Source organism: Monodelphis domestica, chromosome 1 (assembly GCF_027887165.1).
Source record: "Monodelphis domestica isolate mMonDom1 chromosome 1, mMonDom1.pri, whole genome shotgun sequence".
NCBI classification, from domain to species: Eukaryota; Metazoa; Chordata; class Mammalia; order Didelphimorphia; family Didelphidae; genus Monodelphis; species Monodelphis domestica.
The window spans coordinates 80648431-80667006 of NC_077227.1; the positions used below are offsets into that span (position 1 = coordinate 80648431).

Here is an 18576-nt window from a genome sequence, read left to right on the forward strand (position 1 = left end):
CAGCTGAAATGCTGTAGTGATTATTGAAACATCCAGAAGAAGTCCTCCAGTGCATTACATAGTTTATAGAAGGATTTATGAGATTATGGATTGGAATTAGAGAGGAGAAGAGGACATGGAAGGGTGGCTGCTAATACCAGGGGAGAAGGTGTACACACCAGTGAGCTCTCAGATCCACTGAAATACTGAAGCTTTCATTCCCACTTGGGTAATTTCATTTCCGCAGTAGCACTGAAGGGAATATAATGATATCTTAATAACGCTTGTATGTGCCAGTCAAGGGCTGCTTATTAATGTGTTTCTAGATAAAATGTCTTTACTCTCAGCCATTTTTAAAGGTGATGAAGATGTTAGGGGTTAAATATAAATATTGTCACATGAACATCCAAAGGTGTGTTGGTATTCAACCCCATTTGCTCTTTGGAATCCAATTCCTTCCTGTTGCCAAAAGAAAGTAGGGCTGATCTATTAGATCAGACTATATTCCTGTCTTCAAATCCTGGCAACAGGACGTTCTGTCCTCCAGATTTCATAGTTTGAGTTGGGTGTTGCAGGAAACTTGGCACCAGGGCTTTCTTTTCAAAATAATAAACAGAGATGTCGCCTTGGGTTTCATCCTGATGAGGCTTAGATGCTCCTGCACCCTGAAGGCTGATTCATAGGCAAGTGGGAACTAATAATAGTAAGTTTAAAAAAAAATACTCTTCTGTTTAAATTTGTCAAGGCAAGATTCCTGTCATGTTTTGCAGGACACGAGGGAATGTGTTCCTTTGATGGTACTGTAATGTCATACTAATTTCTATTTCAGGCTTGGCATGGTTAAGCCGAACTATGTCACCTATTGCCTTTATTCAATGAAAGTCAATGTTAGAGTGAGTAGAGCTTTGGATGTGGAATCAGGAAAACCCAAGGTTAAATCTTGCATCTGGGACTGCTTAGCTGAATTATGGGCAAGTCATTTCTCCTCTCTGAACCCGAGTTTCCTAATCTGTAAAAATGGGTATAATAATAATAACAGTGATACACTAGATTAATTTACTGTTTCAAGGAGTAGGGAAAGAATTTGGGACTCAGCATTTTAGAAAACGAATGTTAAAAATTGTTTTTTACATATAATTGGTGAAAAAATAAATATGATACTAAAAATTAAAAAATAATAATAGTAGTACTTACTTCAAAGGATTATCATGAGACTCAAATGAAATTATAACATAGGCAAAACATTTCACAAACCAGAAAGTGTTATTATACAAGGTAGCTCCAAAATCTCAGTTTTAAGCTACACTAAGACTTTGGGGGATACCCCGTATAAAGAGAGCTTATTTTCATTATACTTACGCTATCTATAGCTTGGCTTTGTGGTGTAGTGAGTGAGCACTGGACCTTTGGAGGTCAGAGATCTAGGTTCAAGTTTTGATTTTGCCATTTGCTGACTGAATACCTTTGGATAAGTCATTCACCCTCTCAAATTGGAGTTTGCTCATTTGTTAAATTTGTAATATATATATATATATATATATATATATATATTAAACACATACCTTCCATTTTAGAATCAATACTGTGTGTTGGTTCCTAGGCAGAAGAGTGGTAAGGGCTAGGCAGTTGAGATTATGTGGCTTGCCCAGGATCACATAGCTAGGAAGTGTCTAAGGTCAAATTTGAACTCGGGACTTCTCATCTCTGGACCTGGCTCTCAATCCACTGAGCCACCTATATTCCCCCTCAAATTTATTTAAAAAAATTTTAAATTCAATTTAAAAAAATGAAGGAATCTATTTTTCTACCTTCTACCTCCCCCACTTTATTCTTGGGGGTGGTGGTGAAAAAAACCAAAACTTTCATAATGAATATGCATCATCAAGCAAAACAATTTTATAAGTGGCCTACATCCAAATCATTTGTCTTGTTCTGTTCCCTTAGTCTATCACCTCTCTTAAGTCTTTTGAAAGTGTTGAATTTTACAATATTGTGGTTATTGTACAAATTGTTCTCTTGGTTCTACTTATTTCACTCTGCATCAGTTCATACAAGTCTTCCTAGGTCATTCCTTAACTGAACCTTTATTCTTTTCTAATAGAATAGCAGTATTCCATTGTATTCATATACCATGTTTTGTTCAACCATTTCCCAATTGATAACCATGCCTTTAGTGTCCAGTTTTTTGTTTTTGCTTCTACAAAAAAATACTCAAGACCCAAAAGTCTTGGTGCAGATTTCAGCTTTAAATTTCACTAAGACTTTGGAGAGATATATCTTTTTGTATTATTGGGTTCCTTTCCTCTTTTTTGTGAAAATTTTATTTAATTAGTCAATTTAAAACATTTTCCCTTGGTTACAAGAATCATATTCTTTCTGTCCCCTCCCCCCACCCGTTCCTGTAGCTGACACACAATTCCATTGGGTTTTACATGTGTCCTTGATTTCCATGTTGTTGATGTTTGCACTAGGGTGATCTCTTAGAGTCTACATCCCCAATCATATCCCCATTGACCCATGTCATTAAGCAGTTGTTTTTCTTTGGTGTTTCTACTCCCACAGTTTTTCCTCTGAATGTGGATAATGTTCTTTCTCATAAATCCCTCCAAATTGTTCTAGATCACTGCATTGCTACTAATGGAGAAATCCATTGCATTCAATTGTACCACAGCGTATCAGCCTCTGTATAGAATGTTCTTCTGGTTCTGCCCCTCTCACTCTGAATCAATTACTGGAGGTCATTCCAGTTCACATGGAATTCCTCCAGTTCAATATTCCTTTGAACACAATAGTATTCTATCACCATCATATACCACAATTTGTTCAGCCATTCCCCAATTGAAGGGCATCCCCTCATTTTCCAGTTTTTTTGCCACCACAAATAGCACAGCTATGAATATTCTTGTATAAGTCTTTTTCCTTATTATCTTTTTGGGGTACAAATCTAGCAGTGCTATAGTTGTATCAAAGGGCAGACAGTCTTTTAGCACCCTTTGGGCATAGTTCCAAATTGCCCTCCAGAATGGTTGGATCAATTCACAATCAGCAATGCTTTCATGTCCCAATTTTGCCACATCCCCTCCAACATTCATTACTTTTCCTTTGCTGTCATGTTAGCCAATCTGCTATGTTATGAGGTGGTATCTCAGCATTGTTTTGATTTGCATTTCTCTGATTATAAGAGACTTAAAACACTTTTTCATGTGCTTAGTAATAGTTTTCATTTCTTTATCGGAAAGTTGCCTATTCATGTCCCTTGCCCATTTATCAATTGGGGAATTGTTTGATTTCTTGTACAATTGATTTAGCTCTTTATAAATTTGAGTAATTAGACCTTTGTCAGAGGTTTTTCTTATGAAGATTTTTCCCCCCAATTTGTTGTTTCCCTTCTAATTTTGGTTGCATTGGCTTTGTTTGTACAAAACCTTTTAAATTTAATGTAATTAAAATTACTTATTTTACATTTTATAATTTTTTCTAACTCTTGCTTGATCTTAAAATATTTCCTTTCCCAAAGATCTGACATGTATACTATTCTGTGTTCATCTAATTTACTTATAGTTTCCTTCTTTATATTTGAGTCATTCACCCATTATCTTGGTGTATGGTGTGAGATGTTGATCCAAACCCAAACAACTCCCATACTGTCTTCTGATTTTCCCAGCAGTTTTTATCAAATAATGGGTTTTTGTCCCCAAAGCTGGGATCTTTGGGTTTATCATAGACTGTCTTGATGAGGTAACTTACCCCAAGTCTATTCCACTGATCTTCCTTTCTGTCTCTTAGCCAGTACCATATTATTTGGATGACCACTGCTTTATAGTATAGTTTGAGATCTGATACTGCTAGACCACCTTCCTTCATGTTTGTTTTTTATTATTTCCCTGCATATCCTTGATCTTTTGTTCTTCCAGATGAACTTTATGATGTTTTTTTCTAATTCAGTAAAAATGTTTTTGTAGTTCGATGGGTATGGAACTAAATAAGTAAATAAGTTTGGGTAGAATTGTGACTTTTATTATGTTAGCTCATCCTACCCATGAGCAATTAATGTTTTTCCAATTATTTAGATCTAGTTTTAATTGTGTGAAAAGTGTTTTGTGGTTGTGTTCATATAGTTCCTGTGTTTGTTTTGGCAAATAGATTCCCAAGTATTTTATATTGTCTAGGGTGATTTTAAATGGAATTTCTCTTTCTAATTCTTGTTGCTGAAATGTGTTAGAAATCTATAGAAATGCTGATGACTTATGCGGGTTTGTTTTGTATCCTGCAACTTTGCTAAAGTTGTTGATTATTTCGACTAGCTTTTTAGTTGATTCTCTAGGATTCTTTAAGTAATCCATCATATCATCTGCAAAGGGTGATAGGTTGGTCTCCTCATTGCCTATTTTAATACCTTCAATTTCTTTTTCTTCTCTAATTGCTACTGATAGTTTTCTAGTATAATGTTAAATACTAGATGTGCTAGTGGGCATCCTTGTTTTACTCCTAATCTTATTGGGAATGCTTCTAGTTTATACCCATTGTAGATGATGTTTGCTGATGGTTTTAGGTATATACTGTTTATTATTTTTAGGAAAGGCCCTTCTATTCCTATATTTTCTAGTGTTTTCAATAGGAATGGGTGTTTTTGTCAGAGACTTTTTCTGCATCTATTGAGATAATCATGTGATTTTGTTGGTTTTCTTATTGATATGGTCAATTATGTGGATGGTTTTCCTAATATTGAACCATCCTTGCATTCCTGCTATGAATCCTACCTGGTCATAGTGAATAACCCTTGTGATGACTTGCTGGAATCTTTTTGCTAGTATCCTATTTAAGATTTTTGCATCTATAGTCATTACGGAGTTTGGTCTATAGTTTTCTTTCTCTGTTTTTGACCTGCCTGGCTTTGGAATTAGTACCATATTTGTGTCATAAAAGGAATTTTGTAGAATTCCTTCTTTGCTTATTCTCTCAAATAGTTTGTATAGCATTGAAATTAGTTGTTCCTTGAATATTTCATAGAATTCAATTCTGAATCCATCTGGTCCTGGTGATTTTTTCTTAGGGAGTTCTTTGATGGCTTGTTCAATTTCTTTTTCTGACATGGCATTATTTAGGTATTTTATTTCTTCTTCTTTTAATCTAGGCAATTTATATTTTTGAAAATATCCATCCATATCACCTAGATTGCCATATAATTGGGCATAATAGTTTTTAATGCTTGCCTTAATTTCCTCTTCATTAGAGGTGAGGTCTCCCTTTTCGTCTTTGATACTATTAATTTGGTTTTCTTCTTTCCTTTTTTAATTAGGTTGACCAGTACTTTGTCTATTTTATTTGTTTTTTCAAAGTACCAGCTTCTAGTCTAATTTATTAATTCAATAGTTCTTTGACTTTCAATTTTATTAATTTCTCCTTTAATTTTTAGGATCTCTAGTTTTTATCTGAGGATTTTTAATTTGTTCACTTTCTAGTTTTTTAATTTGCATGTGCAATTCATTGACCTCTGCCCTTCTTAATTTGTTAATATATGAACTCAAGGATATAAATTTCTCCCTGTGTACTGCTTTGGCTGCATCCCATAGATTTTGAGAGGATGTCTCATCATTGTCATTTTCTTCAATGAAATTATTGTTTCTATGATTTGTTCTTTAACTGATTTTGGAGAATCATATTATTTAATTTCCAATTAATTTTTATTTGCCTCTCCATATACCCTTACTAATCATTATTTTTATTGCGTTGTGATCTGAGAAGGTTGCATTTATTATTTCTGCTCTTTTGCACTTGTTTACAATGTTTTTATGCCCTAGTACATGGTCAATCTTTGTGAATGTACCATGTGCTGCTGAAAAGAAGGTGTATTCCTTTTTTCCCCCTATTTTTTTTCTTTCTTTATTTTTTCTCCACAAATCTACTAACTAATTTTTCTAAGATTTCATTTACATCCCTTACTTTTTTCTTATTTATTTTTTGGTTTCATTAATCTAGATATGATAGAGGAAGGTTCAGGTCTTCTGCTAGTATAGTTTTTCTATCAATTTCATCCTTGAGCTCTACTACTTTCTCTGTTAGAAATTTGGATGCTATGCCATTTGGTGCATATATGTTGAGTACTGATATTTCCTCATTGTCTATACTTCCTTTTATCAGGATGTAATTACCTTTCCTATCTCTTTTAACTAGATCTATTTTTACTTTGCTTTTGTCAGATATCATGATTGTGACTCCTGCCTTCTTTTTATCAGTTGATGCCCAATAGATTTTGCTCCATCCATTTACCTTTACCCTGTATGTGTCTACCTTTCTTATGTTTGTTTCTTGTAGACAACATATGGTAGGATTTTGGTTTCTAATCCACTCTTCTATTTGCTTGCATTTTATGGGTGAGTTCATTCCATTCACATTCAGAGTTATGTTTACTAGCTGTGTATTTCCCAACATTGTGATTTCCACTCCTTGTCCTGCCCTTTCTTCTTTCACTATTTCCTTTTACACCAGTGTTTTGTTTTTAATCAGTCCCCTTATTTCCCACCCTTATTTTGCTTCCCTTCCCCCCTCCCTTCTTATTCCCCTCTTATTTTTTCTTTATGGTCTTTTTAATCTACCTCCCACTCTCTCCCTCCCTTGTATTTCTTTGCACCCCACCAGTCCATTTGTTACCCTTCTACTTCTCTATAGGATGTAATTCAATTCTCTGCCCCAATGGATTTGATTGCTTTTCCCTCTTCGAGTCAATTTCAATGCACATATGAATTAAGTATTTCCTGTCTCCAACATCTTTACCCTTCCAGTGTATTGGTGTTCTCCCCAACTCCCGCCTTGCACTTCTTTATGACATATAAATTTACCCCATTTTTGTTTCTTTTCCCATTTCTTTTAGTATTAACCTCTTTTTATATAAATATATATTTTTGCCTTGTTTTCAAATTGATTTGCTTAGTGTTCCTTGATCTTCCTCTGTCCCATTTGCTCTTTGTTCATTGCCTGGATAGAAGCTGTCGATCGTAATTTCTCATTTCTTTTTCTGTTGTTTACTCATATTTGCCCTTTCTTTTCTCCCTGTAGTTGCCTGTAGTATTGATCCTCTCATTATATACTAGATCTGTGGGTTTAGGCTGTTCTGTCCTGAAGGTGCTTCTTCTCTGTTCTGCAGATTGAACAGGTTAGTCAGATCTTCCCCAGCTGACATCAGAAGCTGAAAAGGAGTTGGGCTCCCTGCCCTGTTATCAAGGTTGTTGCCTGTAGTTTGTTGCTGCCTTTGCCCTTGGAGCTTAGTCAGCAAGGCTCTCAGATCATTCAGTGAGGGAGGCCTGTTGGAGGTTGAGATTCCCTGCCCTCTGAAGGCTTCTTATCTCCCCTATTGATGTGATTGAGCCAAGTTGGAGTTGATTTGCAAAACTGGATGTTCCCTGAGGCCAAAACCTCTAGAAGGGGTGGGGGGTAAGATGGAGTGTCTTGGCAGTGACTACACTGCCTGCTTTGTGCTTCTTCTCCAGCTGCTTCTATGCTGCCTGTGTTCAATGCCCTGAGCTTGGCATAGCTGTGCCAGCAAGCTATTCCCTCTAGACTAGTGCCCTTGCCTGCCCAGAGATTCCAGCTACCTCTGGAGGCTCAGCACTGTAGGTGGGGGAGGGATCCTGAGACCTTCCTTCTTCCTTCCCCTTAAACCCACGTGTTCTAGAATTCAGTCTTTTGGGGAGGGTACCTTTTAAGTTGGGTCCAGGAGGAGAGTTTTCTAGCTCATTCCTCTTGTTAGATTTGGTTTTCAGTCCCCTTGAAGCATTGTGTTTATTGTGTTTTGATCTGTGAGGAAGGGTTTGCAGAGTTCTGAACTCTTGCTGTCTCTAAGCTGCCATATTGACTCTGCCTCCCTTTCCTCCTTCTTTGATTTCTTTGGGACATAGTAAAGATATTGCTAGGTCATTACATTTTCACAGTACCTTTTAAAAAATTGAATTTTCTTTTTTTCATTTAACAAGCATTTATTTTCTCTTCTGTCTCCCCAACACACACACACAAAAAATCCTTGTAGCAAATATTCATAGTCAAGCTAAATTAATTCTCACATTAGCTGTGTCCAAAAATTGTTTATTGTTTCTGAATATTGAATCCACCCTTGAATCTTGACCAGAGGTGGCTAACCCTCTTCATCTTAAGTACACTGGCAATGTCCACAGTCTTTTAAGGTTTATAACATACTTCTTTCAATAATCCTGTGAACTTCAATTGTGAAAAGTGTTAGTATTCTCATTTCACAGGTGAGGAAATTGAGGTTCAGACACATAAAGTGACTAGCAAAGGTCACATAGTAAATACAAGAGCTAGAATTTGCACTCAGGTCTGTTGACTCCAATTCTACCACTGTTTTAAAAAGCTATATGATATTCCTTCTCATACTCTATATAGTAAATGACTCCCTAACTTACAGGGTGATTGTAAGGGCAGAGTGAGATTAATGTACACCAAACATTTGGGAGTCCCCCAAACTGAGATAATTGTGAGTTCTTCTTATATAATTTTTTTTCTTTTTTGTTCTCTTATAGGAAACTGAAACCAGACCTCCTATAGCCTCCAAAGTCTTCTGTGGCGGATATTTTCCCCAAGGTATGTTGGCTGTTACTGATGGATCTGTACTGCAGTTTGGTTTTTTATTCATGGGTTTTTTCCCCTGAGTTGAAGAAAGATGAATGGCAAGAATTTTCTAAAAACATAATGATTCAAAAGTGTATAAATCTTTGTATCCCTGTTTTCCAAAATTTTTAAAAATAGTTTAGCCAGTGATATTTCTAGACATAATTTTTTTGGAGGGGGCAGATTTTATGTGATTCAGTAACAGTTCTCAAACTACTTGATGTAGTAAATTCTATGTGTAGTCAAGAAAATTGTTCTTTCCCTCTTGATCCCCATTTTTGACATATAATATAAAGAAAACCAATTACTTCTAGAATGAGGATCCAAAAAATTTTGCTTATCTTTTATACTACCAATGGAATCCTGGAGATGCCAGTATGATGTACCAACCTAGAGGAGTCAGAAAGACTTAGGTCCATATCTACTAATACTAGACACTGACCTGAGATGTCACTTAATCTCAGTGTCTCAGACTGTTCTATAAGACCATATATAAGGTCTGTACCATTTGAAGAAGGCAGATAGGTGGCTTAGTGGGTAGAGTACTGGGTCTGAAGTCAGGAATACTTGAGTTCAAATCTGGCCTCAGATACTTAATAGCTGTGTGACCCTGGGAAAGTCATTTTGCCCTATTTGCTTCAGTTTCTTCATCTGTAACACGGGCTGGAGAAGGAAATGGCAAAACACTTCATTATCTTCGTCAAGAACATGCCAAATGGGGTCACAAAGAGCTGGCTATAACTGAAATGACCAAACCACAAAAATCATGTGAGGATGTTTCCACATGAGGAATGCCCTAGGTAGGAGAAATCACAGGTCTAGGACAATAATAACAAAGGAGTCTATAGAGTAGGATGGAATATATAGACTTACTTTTGGCTGGGTCAGATTGATAAAGGGTTTGATGTTAATGTGACTGGGTTTGCAGATTTAGTCTTGAAGAGTTGAAATAACTGAATTTGCATTTTAGTGATATTGGTGCCAGATGGCAGGAGGTGCCATAAGTACTTTAAGGCTTAAGTCATAAGCATAGTTAATTAAGTATGTTTTTCTCCTTAAAAATAAACTGAACAAAACAATTTTTATTAAAACAATTGGACTTAAATCATAAAGAATAAAATATTCTTTTAAGACAGCTTACAAGTGCAAGCTTTTAAAATGGGCTTATGAGTGTCTGTGTGTATAAGACAGCTAAGTGGCACAGTGGCACTCCACTAGTGTGGAATCAGGAAGGTCTGAGTTCAAATCCAGCTTTAGGTACTTACTGCCTGTATGACCTTGAACAAGTCACTTAAATGTATTTGCTTCATTTTCCTCATCTGTAAAATGAGCTGGAGAGGAAAATATCAAACCACTTTAGTATTTTTGCCAAGAAAACTCTAGATGGGAGTCACAAAGAGATAGACATGACCAAAATTTCTAAACAACCAAATATATATATATATATGTACAAGTTAGTACCTTTTTTATTAATCCTTAAATGTTTTCTATCACAGAACTTTATCTGCAAACTTTGATTCTATTACTTATAATTCACCTTAAATTATTTATTGTCAAATCTTTTCTGTTGCTGGTAGATGATTCTGGGAATTCAGGCCAACTTGGCATCAAGAACTCTTTTTAGTATCTTCAACTTTTTGATTACTCAGTAGCAAATTGTTTCTCAGAGTGGCTGGATAGTGTATACTTGAGTTTTTTTGACTGATTCTGTAACTACTTACTGCAGAAGTAATTTCCTATAGTTTGTCTCTTTTAAAAATGAGTCTTTTGTTTCACATAGTGGAAGAAATAAAGATTGCTCTATGTAACAACTGTCATGACTTAGATTTATGGGATTTAGAGTGGGGGATACCTTGGAGATCATTTAGACTGCCTTTTCTCATTTTTCAGATAAGGAAGTTGAGGCTGGAAGAAATGAAATGCTCAATTGTTGGCATCAGATTGAATATTCAAACATACTCCACTGAATCCAAGCACCATTTCGACAGCACCAGGCTGTCCCCTTCTATTTGAAACCGCTCACCCTCAAATTCCCATGACTGACTTTCTTTAATCAGACAAGAGTTATTTCTCTGCTCTGCTTTTCAAGAAGAGATAAATAACCTTCTCTTCACACAGTTCTGGTGGCATAGTTGAGAATTTACTGGAATAGAAATCAGATGACATGGATCTTAGTCCCAGCTTTGCCACTATTTACTTTGTGAGTTTAGGCAAGTCAATTCAAAGCCACAGTTTTTTTTTTTTATCAGCTTTAAAACAAGGGAGCTAGACTAATAATAACAGTTATGTGACCTTAGACCAGTCACTTAACCTTAGTTTCTTCATCCATTAAGATGAAGTGAAACATGATCTCTAGGGTTCATTTCAACTCTAAAAATCTTAAAAATCTATGAAAATATTAGTGCTACCTTTTTGAGCTAAGGAGTTTGGCACTGACCATGTCTCCTCATTATGTCTTATCTTCAGCTGCTATTGTAGGTGGCAGTGGACATCTCCATCTACTAAATTATCTACTTATTCCTCAGTAGTTTGACTATGAATTTGAAACTGGTGTTTTCAAGGAATCTCATGTTCTGCAACAATGCAGGTTTAGTCAATGGTCAAAAGAAACCTTGATGTGCAAATCTTGGCCATAGTCATTTCCATTCCTTGGTCTTAGCCACTGATAATAGTCACTGCCAGAGCCCTACTTGGGGAATCATTTTTCCCGATATCTCATTGATATCCTGAGTCATCTTCAATAAAAACCAAGAGTCTGAGATCCTGAAAAACTGATTTTAATTCAAATTATTTCCAAAAGGGGCACAGTAATAACTAAAAATCAAGAATAAACTCCTCCATGCCCTTTAGGATTTTGCTATGATTGAACCATCATGCCATCAGTCTCCAAATTTCCATATCATCAGAGCTATTTAATCAGTAGTAGCTAAATGATCACTTATGAGATACATCGAGTTAAGGGCCAGGCTAGGTAACCTCCAAGGACCCTTTGGTGCTCTGTGATCTAATGGCTAATCCTCTGATGATGAAATTTTATGCATTATAAAGGCTAATAAATTTTTGGGACAAGGAAGTGGTAAACAGTATGAGCAAACCAATTCTATATCCAGGTAAGGAAGGGTTGAAGGAAGCAGTTGCTTTTCATCTCATCAATTTGAGGAAAGCTCTATGGAAGAGGTCAAATTTTAGGAACCTGAAAATGCCAAAAGCCAGCTGTTTAATGGGGTTGGGAGGAGGACAAAAAGGAAATGAATATTTCAGACATTATGGCCAAACTTGGGTGTGAGAGTAAGACACACTGACAAAGTAGACTCTGAGCATATGTACTTGAGATAAAAAAAACGATGGTAGTCTGGATATGGAGAGAGACGATGATAGAAACAGAATTTTAGAGCTGGAAAGGATGTTGAGGGATGATCAAGTCCAAAGCCACCATTTTTTGGTTAATGAAACTGAGGTCCAGAGAGGTCACACAGCTCATTAGTGGCAGTACGGAGAATACAAGTTAAATCCTGACAAAAATGATATCTTCTAGGGAATCTGGTACTACTTATATTTGGGGTCAATATAGTGTATGAATCTGCCTTAGAAGACTACTTAGATTCACAGGCCATATGCCTTCAACACTGAATTTACTGAGAACAAATTTTATTTCTCACAGAAATTTTGATATACCTAGATAATTAAACTCTCCTAGCACCATTTTTTAAACATCCCTCCTAAATTATGTGTTTCCAAGCTGTTTCCTTTTCTTCTCTCCTGCCAATTTTGGTTTGAGTTTTCATTCTTTGTTACAGGTTGGTTTGTTTTTTTTTTTTTAATAGCAGAGGACTTTTTGTACCTTAAGATAAGCACATTTTTTAAAAAAATTGTGCATAAGACCTGTTTCTCAAAACATCTGGTAAAAATAAGGTATGCTTGAAAAACTTTGGTTCTCAGAGATGACCTCTACCTCTTTATTAGCAGGGAGTCACAAAAGTAAACCTCTATTTCCTGCTGCTGACGCACAGAGATCCTTAACTGAAATGCTTTGCGTGGTTTCTGAAACCTGGAGGGAAACTTAAAGCATACGTAAAGGCCACCCTAAGTTTGGGGGAGATAGGGTTGCTTTGAATTATTTACCCAGTATCATCCCAAGATATTTATGGTATGTTGGCCTAGGTCTTGTTCCTTTTGAGCCCGTGGTAGAACTGGAATTCTTAGTTCCCTCCCCCAAGCACACTAAAAGCCACCTGAACCAATAATACTTAGACCCTCCCTGCATACCCCTGCCTCCCAGTGAGCAAAATCAATGCTTGTCACCTCATAGGCACTTCCCTACAAAGTAATTTATTTCAGAATAGCACTGAATGGCTTTCTTTTTTTTTTTAAAGCAAAACAAAAACTTGTCCTAGAAACATTACAAGCCATTTTATTTCAACCTGAATTAATTGGAATGACCAGAGGAGAGAGTATTCTAATTCATTGAATTTTCCAATTTTCATCAAACCCTTATTGTTAAAAAGTCGTTCTAATATAGAGTTATATTAAATAAATTATTTAAATAATAATTTTTAAAAATTGCTAAAATGTATTAATTTCCTGCCTTAGTAAATATAGTAAAGAGAATACATTTTAATCTTTCCTTCATAATTAAGGACCTTAGAGTTATTATTAGGTACATCAATTCCCATTACACTACAGATTTGGAAAGAAATGTAGGCAAATGAGTCAAATGAATATTGATCCTGAGGAAATATCCTGACTATTATGGTCATTTTAAAATAAACTCTTACCTTCTGTTTTAGGACACTAAGAAGAAATGTGGTAAGAGCTAGGCAATTGGGGTAAAGCTAGGAAGTATCTGAGGTCAAGTTTGAACTCACCTCCTCCCAACTCCCAAGCCTGGTGTTCTATCCACTGTGCTGTCTAAATTCCCTGATGTTCTAAAAGAAAATAGATCAACATTGGGTTTTAATAGTTATCATTTATACAGTGTTTACTATGTCCCAGGCACTATGCTTAGTACTTTATTATTTCATTTGATCATCACAACAACCCTTTGAGGAAGATGTTATTATTATTATTTGCATTTTATAGATAAGAAAACTGAGGCAAACATCAGTTAAGCATCTGAAGCAGATTTGAACTCATGTCTTCCTAATTCAAGACCCAGCACTGTCCTTTGCACTTTCTATTTGCCTTCAAACTTGGTTTATCTACATAATGTCAAGAGATTGGAAGGAACCTTGGTTAGACACTCTGTGAAGGATTTAAGGGAGGATATTGAAAACAATGTCATAGAATTAACAGACATGGATAGGTCCAATCCATATCATTGAAGGGTTGCTCCACATCGTAACAGTAAAATTATCAGAGCTTATATTCCTGCATTTTTATTTTTGGTTAAAAAAAATGAAAGGTTCTGATGAAGTTTGTTTAGGTTCAATCTGCTTGAAATACTTTTTAGAAATCACAGACTTGCTATTTCTGCACTGTACCTTTAGATGAGTTAAAATGACTGTGCAAGTGTCCATTTCTAAAGTTTGGGGAGTGGTTACTTTCCTACAAAATAAGGTTGAGGAGGGCATCTGGGTGGCTCAGTGTATTGAGAGCCAGGCCTAGAAACTGGAGGTACCAAGTTCAAATGTGACCTCAGACATTTCCTAACTGTGCCACCCTGGGCAAGTCACGTAACCCCTATTGCTTAGCCCTTTACTACACTTCTCCCTTAGAAGTAATACAAAGTAAGGATTTTTTTTTAAATGAGGGTAAGCTAGATGATGAGTGGGTCCTTTTTAGCTTTAATTTGAAATGATGTTTGTAAAACAGTCATTATAAAGCTATTATAGGAAAATCTGTATAGTAGAGTTTTACTTACTGTTAGAGCCATAACTAGTATGGGCTACTGGGATTTGTCTAAAGGTGCCAATACTTAAAAGGCACTAAAGGCATTTAACTACTTTCAGTAGGTAGAAACAACTGAGTTTAGTGTTCTTAGTTAAAAATTTTTGGTGCATTTTCTCCCCATCTCCCATACCTACTTTGTTACCTCTTTCTGGTTTGGCCATTGCAACAGTAGCTTTATAGTGACTTGACCTCTTTTATCCCCAAATACCAAAGAGGGATTCTCTTTCTCATGCTAGCCTCTCATAGTACAGTGTGTTGGGGAAGGAAGGAGTATTTCTCCCAACTTGTGGTCTTGTATCCCAGGATCTCCCCATATTCATTGAAATTTGCCTTAAAAAGTTGATTTGAGAGGATATTTTATATGATGCTTGCCCTGGTTTCCAGAATGACTAGTTATAGCTCCGCTTGCTATGATGGATTCATGATCATTTTGTACCCTAGCACACTTGTAACCTACCCCCACTTCATTCTGTGTAGCTCTTCTCCAAGTAAATCTACATCTCCAAATAAATTTTTCCTCTGAGGTTCTATCCAGTTCAGTGGAGATCTCCATCTTGTTTGAAATTTTTATGGATACTATTGCAATGGTTGGGCACTGATAGGATTTAAGTGGTGGAAATGGATAAAATTGAAAGGGAACTTGTGTTTTGTGCCCAGAAAATGGAAAATTATAGCAATTCTCAGTTGGTTAACTTTATCTCTAATATTAGTTCCTGGGGAGACACTGACTTTTATAATCAGGCCTGATTTAGCCTTTATAAACCAGCATTAGACAACACCCTCTTCCCCAGCCATTTGTGGGCTCGGTTGTATCTACCTATGGTGGAATCAGTTACGTGGTGATGACCCTTGAAAGGTTGAGTGGAATGGGGCTTTGCTTCCTATACTGGAATTTTTTTTTCAACAATATGCTAGATCAACCGACCTGATTGACTTAGTGAAAATGCTTAATGGATTAAAATAATGCCAGATAAAAATCCCCAGGGCCTGATGGATTCACCAGTGAATTCTATCAAACATTCAGAGAACAGTTAATCCCAATACTATACAAACTATTTGACATAATAAGCAAAGAGGGAGTTCTACCAAACTCCTTTTACGACACAAACGTGGTACTGATTCCAAAACCAGGCAGGTCAAAAACAGAGAAAGAAAACTATAGACCAATCTCCCTAATGAATATAGATGCAAAAATCTTAAATAGGATACTAGCAAAAAGACTCCAGCAAGTGATCAGAAGGATCATTCACCATGATCAAGTAGGATTTATACCAGGGATGCAGGGCTGGTTCAACATTAGGAAAACCATCCACATAATTGACCACATCAACAAGCAAACCAGCAAGAACCACATGATTATCTCAATAGATGCAGAAAAAGCCTTTGATAAAATACAACACCCATTCCTATTAAAAACACTAGAAAGCATAGGAATAGAAGGGTCGTTCCTAAAAATCATAAACAGTATATATCTAAAACCATCAGCTAATATCATCTGCAATGGGGATAAACTAGATGCATTCCCAATAAGATCAGGAGTGAAACAAGGATGCCCATTATCACCTCTACTATTTGACATTGTACTAGAAACACTAGCAGTAGCAATTAGAGAAGAAAAAGAAATTGAAGGCATCAAAATAGTCAAGGAGGAGACCAAGTTATCACTCTTTGCGGATGACATGATGGTCTACTTAAAGAATCCTAGAGATTCAACCAAAAAGCTAACTGAAATAATCAACAACTTTAGCAAAGTTGCAGGATACAAAATAAACCCACATAAATCATCAGCTTTTCTATATATCTCCAACACAGCTCAGCAGCAAGAACTAGAAAGAGAAATCCCATTCAAAATCACTTTAGACAAAATAAAATACCTAGGAATCTACCTCCCGAGACAAACACAGGAACTATATGAACACAACTACAAAACACTCTCCACACAACTAAAACTAGACTTGAGCAATTTGAAAAACATTAACTGCTCATGGATAGGACGAGCCAATATAATAAAAATGACCATCCTATCCAAACTTATATATCTATTTAGTGCCATACCCATTGAACTACCAAAATACTTCTTCACTGATTTAGAAAAAACCATAACAAAGTTCATTTGGAAGAACAAAAGATCAAGGATATCCAGGGAAATAATGAAAAAAAAAACCACATATGATGGGGGCCTTGCAGTCCCTGACCTAAAACTATATTACAAAGCAGCAGTCATCAAAACAATTTGGTACTGGCTAAGAAACAGAAAGGAAGATCAGTGGAATAGACTGGGGGAAAGCGACCTCAGCAAGACAGTATACGATAAACCCAAAGATCCCAGCTTTTGGGACAAAAATCCACTATTCGATAAAAACTGCTGGGAAAATTGGAAGACAGTGTGGGAGAGACTAGGAATAGATCAACACCTCACACCCTACACCAAGATAAATTCAAAATGGTTGAATGACTTAAACATAAAGAAGGAAACCATAAGTAAATTGGGTAAACACAGAATAGTATACATGTCAGGCCTTTGGAAGGGGAAAGGCTTTAAAACCAAGCAAGACATAGAAAGAATCACAAAATGTAAAATAAATAATTTTGACTACATCAAACTAAAAAGCTTTTGTACAAACAAAACCAATGTAACTAAAATCAGAAGGGAAACAACAAATTGAGAAAAAATCTTCATAGAAACCTCTGACAAAGGTTTAATTACTCATATTTATAAAGAGCTAAATCAATTGTACAAAAAATCGAGCCATTCTCCAATTGATAAATGGGCAAGGGACATGGATAGGCAGTTCTCAGATAAAGAAATCAAAACTATTAATAAGCACATGAAGAAGTGTTCTAAATCTCTTATAATCAGAGAGATGCAAATAAAAACAACTCTGAGGTATCACCTCACACCTAGCAGATTGGCTAACATAACAGCAAAGGAAAGTAATGAATGCTGGAGGGGATGTGGCAAAGTGGGGACATTAATTCATTGCTGGTGGAGTTGTGAACTGATCCAACCATTCTGGAGGGCAATTTGGAACTATGCCCAAAGGGCGACAAAAGAATATCTACCCTTTGATCCAGCCATAGCACTGCTGGGTCTGTACCCCAAAGAGATAATGGGCAAAAAGACTTGTACAAAAATCTTCATAGCTGCACTCTTTGTGGTGGCCAAAAACTGGAAAACGAGAGGATGCCCATCAATTGGGGAATGGCTGAGCAAATTGTGGTATATGTTGGTGATGGAATACTATTGTGCTAAAAGGAATAATAAAGTGGAGGAGTTCCATGGAGACTGGAACAACCTCCAGGAAGTGATGCAGAGCGAGAGGAGCAGAACCAGGAGAACACTGCACACAGAGACTAATACACTGTGGTATAATTGAACGTAATGGACTTCTCCATTAGTGGTGGTGTAATGTCCCTGAACAATTTGCAGGGATCTAGGAGAAAAAAACACTATTCATAAGCAAAGGATAAACTATGGGAGTGGAAACACCGAGGAAAAGCAACTGCCTGACTACAGCGGTTGAGGGGACATGACAGAGGAGAGACTCTAAAGAAACACTGTAATGCAAATATTTTCAACATAGCAATGGGTTCAAATCAAGAAAACATGTACTGCCCAGTGGATTTACGCGTCGGCTATGGGGGGTGGGGGGGAGGAAAAGAAAATGATCTATGTTTTTAATGAATAATGCTTGGAAATGATCAAATAAAATATTAAAAAAAATGCCAGATACCAAATACCAAAAGCTACAAAGAATAGCCATTGGCAACCAAGGAGCAAGCAATCTAAGATAGTTATTAACATGAATATATGTAAAGATGACAGAATAAGAGCCTTTGACCAGTGAACATAGACAAAGAGAAGTCTCCATTTGTACTAAGGTATTTGAAATTTTATATATGCCTACTCCATAACTATGTCTTTTCAAGGGTAGATAATTAGAAATCTGTTACCCTAAAACTAGATTTCCCAGGAGCCCACTGACTTCCTGTCATTATGTGCTTCCTGTAGACAGGGAGATATATAGGGTGGGGTTCCTGTTGGCAACTGTGGTGGTAACAGGTAGATTAGCCATGGATATGTGG

At 36.3% G+C, this 18576-nt stretch overlaps 1 protein-coding gene across 50 annotated transcripts in view; it reads left to right on the forward strand.

Annotated features, from left to right (window-relative positions):
* The window catches only part of SORBS1 (sorbin and SH3 domain containing 1), a 322212-nt gene that overhangs the window by 105165 nt on the left and 198471 nt on the right, over positions 1 to 18576 (forward strand). For all 50 annotated transcript variants that reach the window (XM_056801998.1, XM_056802112.1, XM_056802016.1 and 47 more), the window contains exon 3: positions 8514 to 8574. The gene's annotated coding sequence lies outside the window, so the exon portion shown is untranslated. The remainder of the gene's footprint in view (positions 1 to 8513; positions 8575 to 18576) is intronic.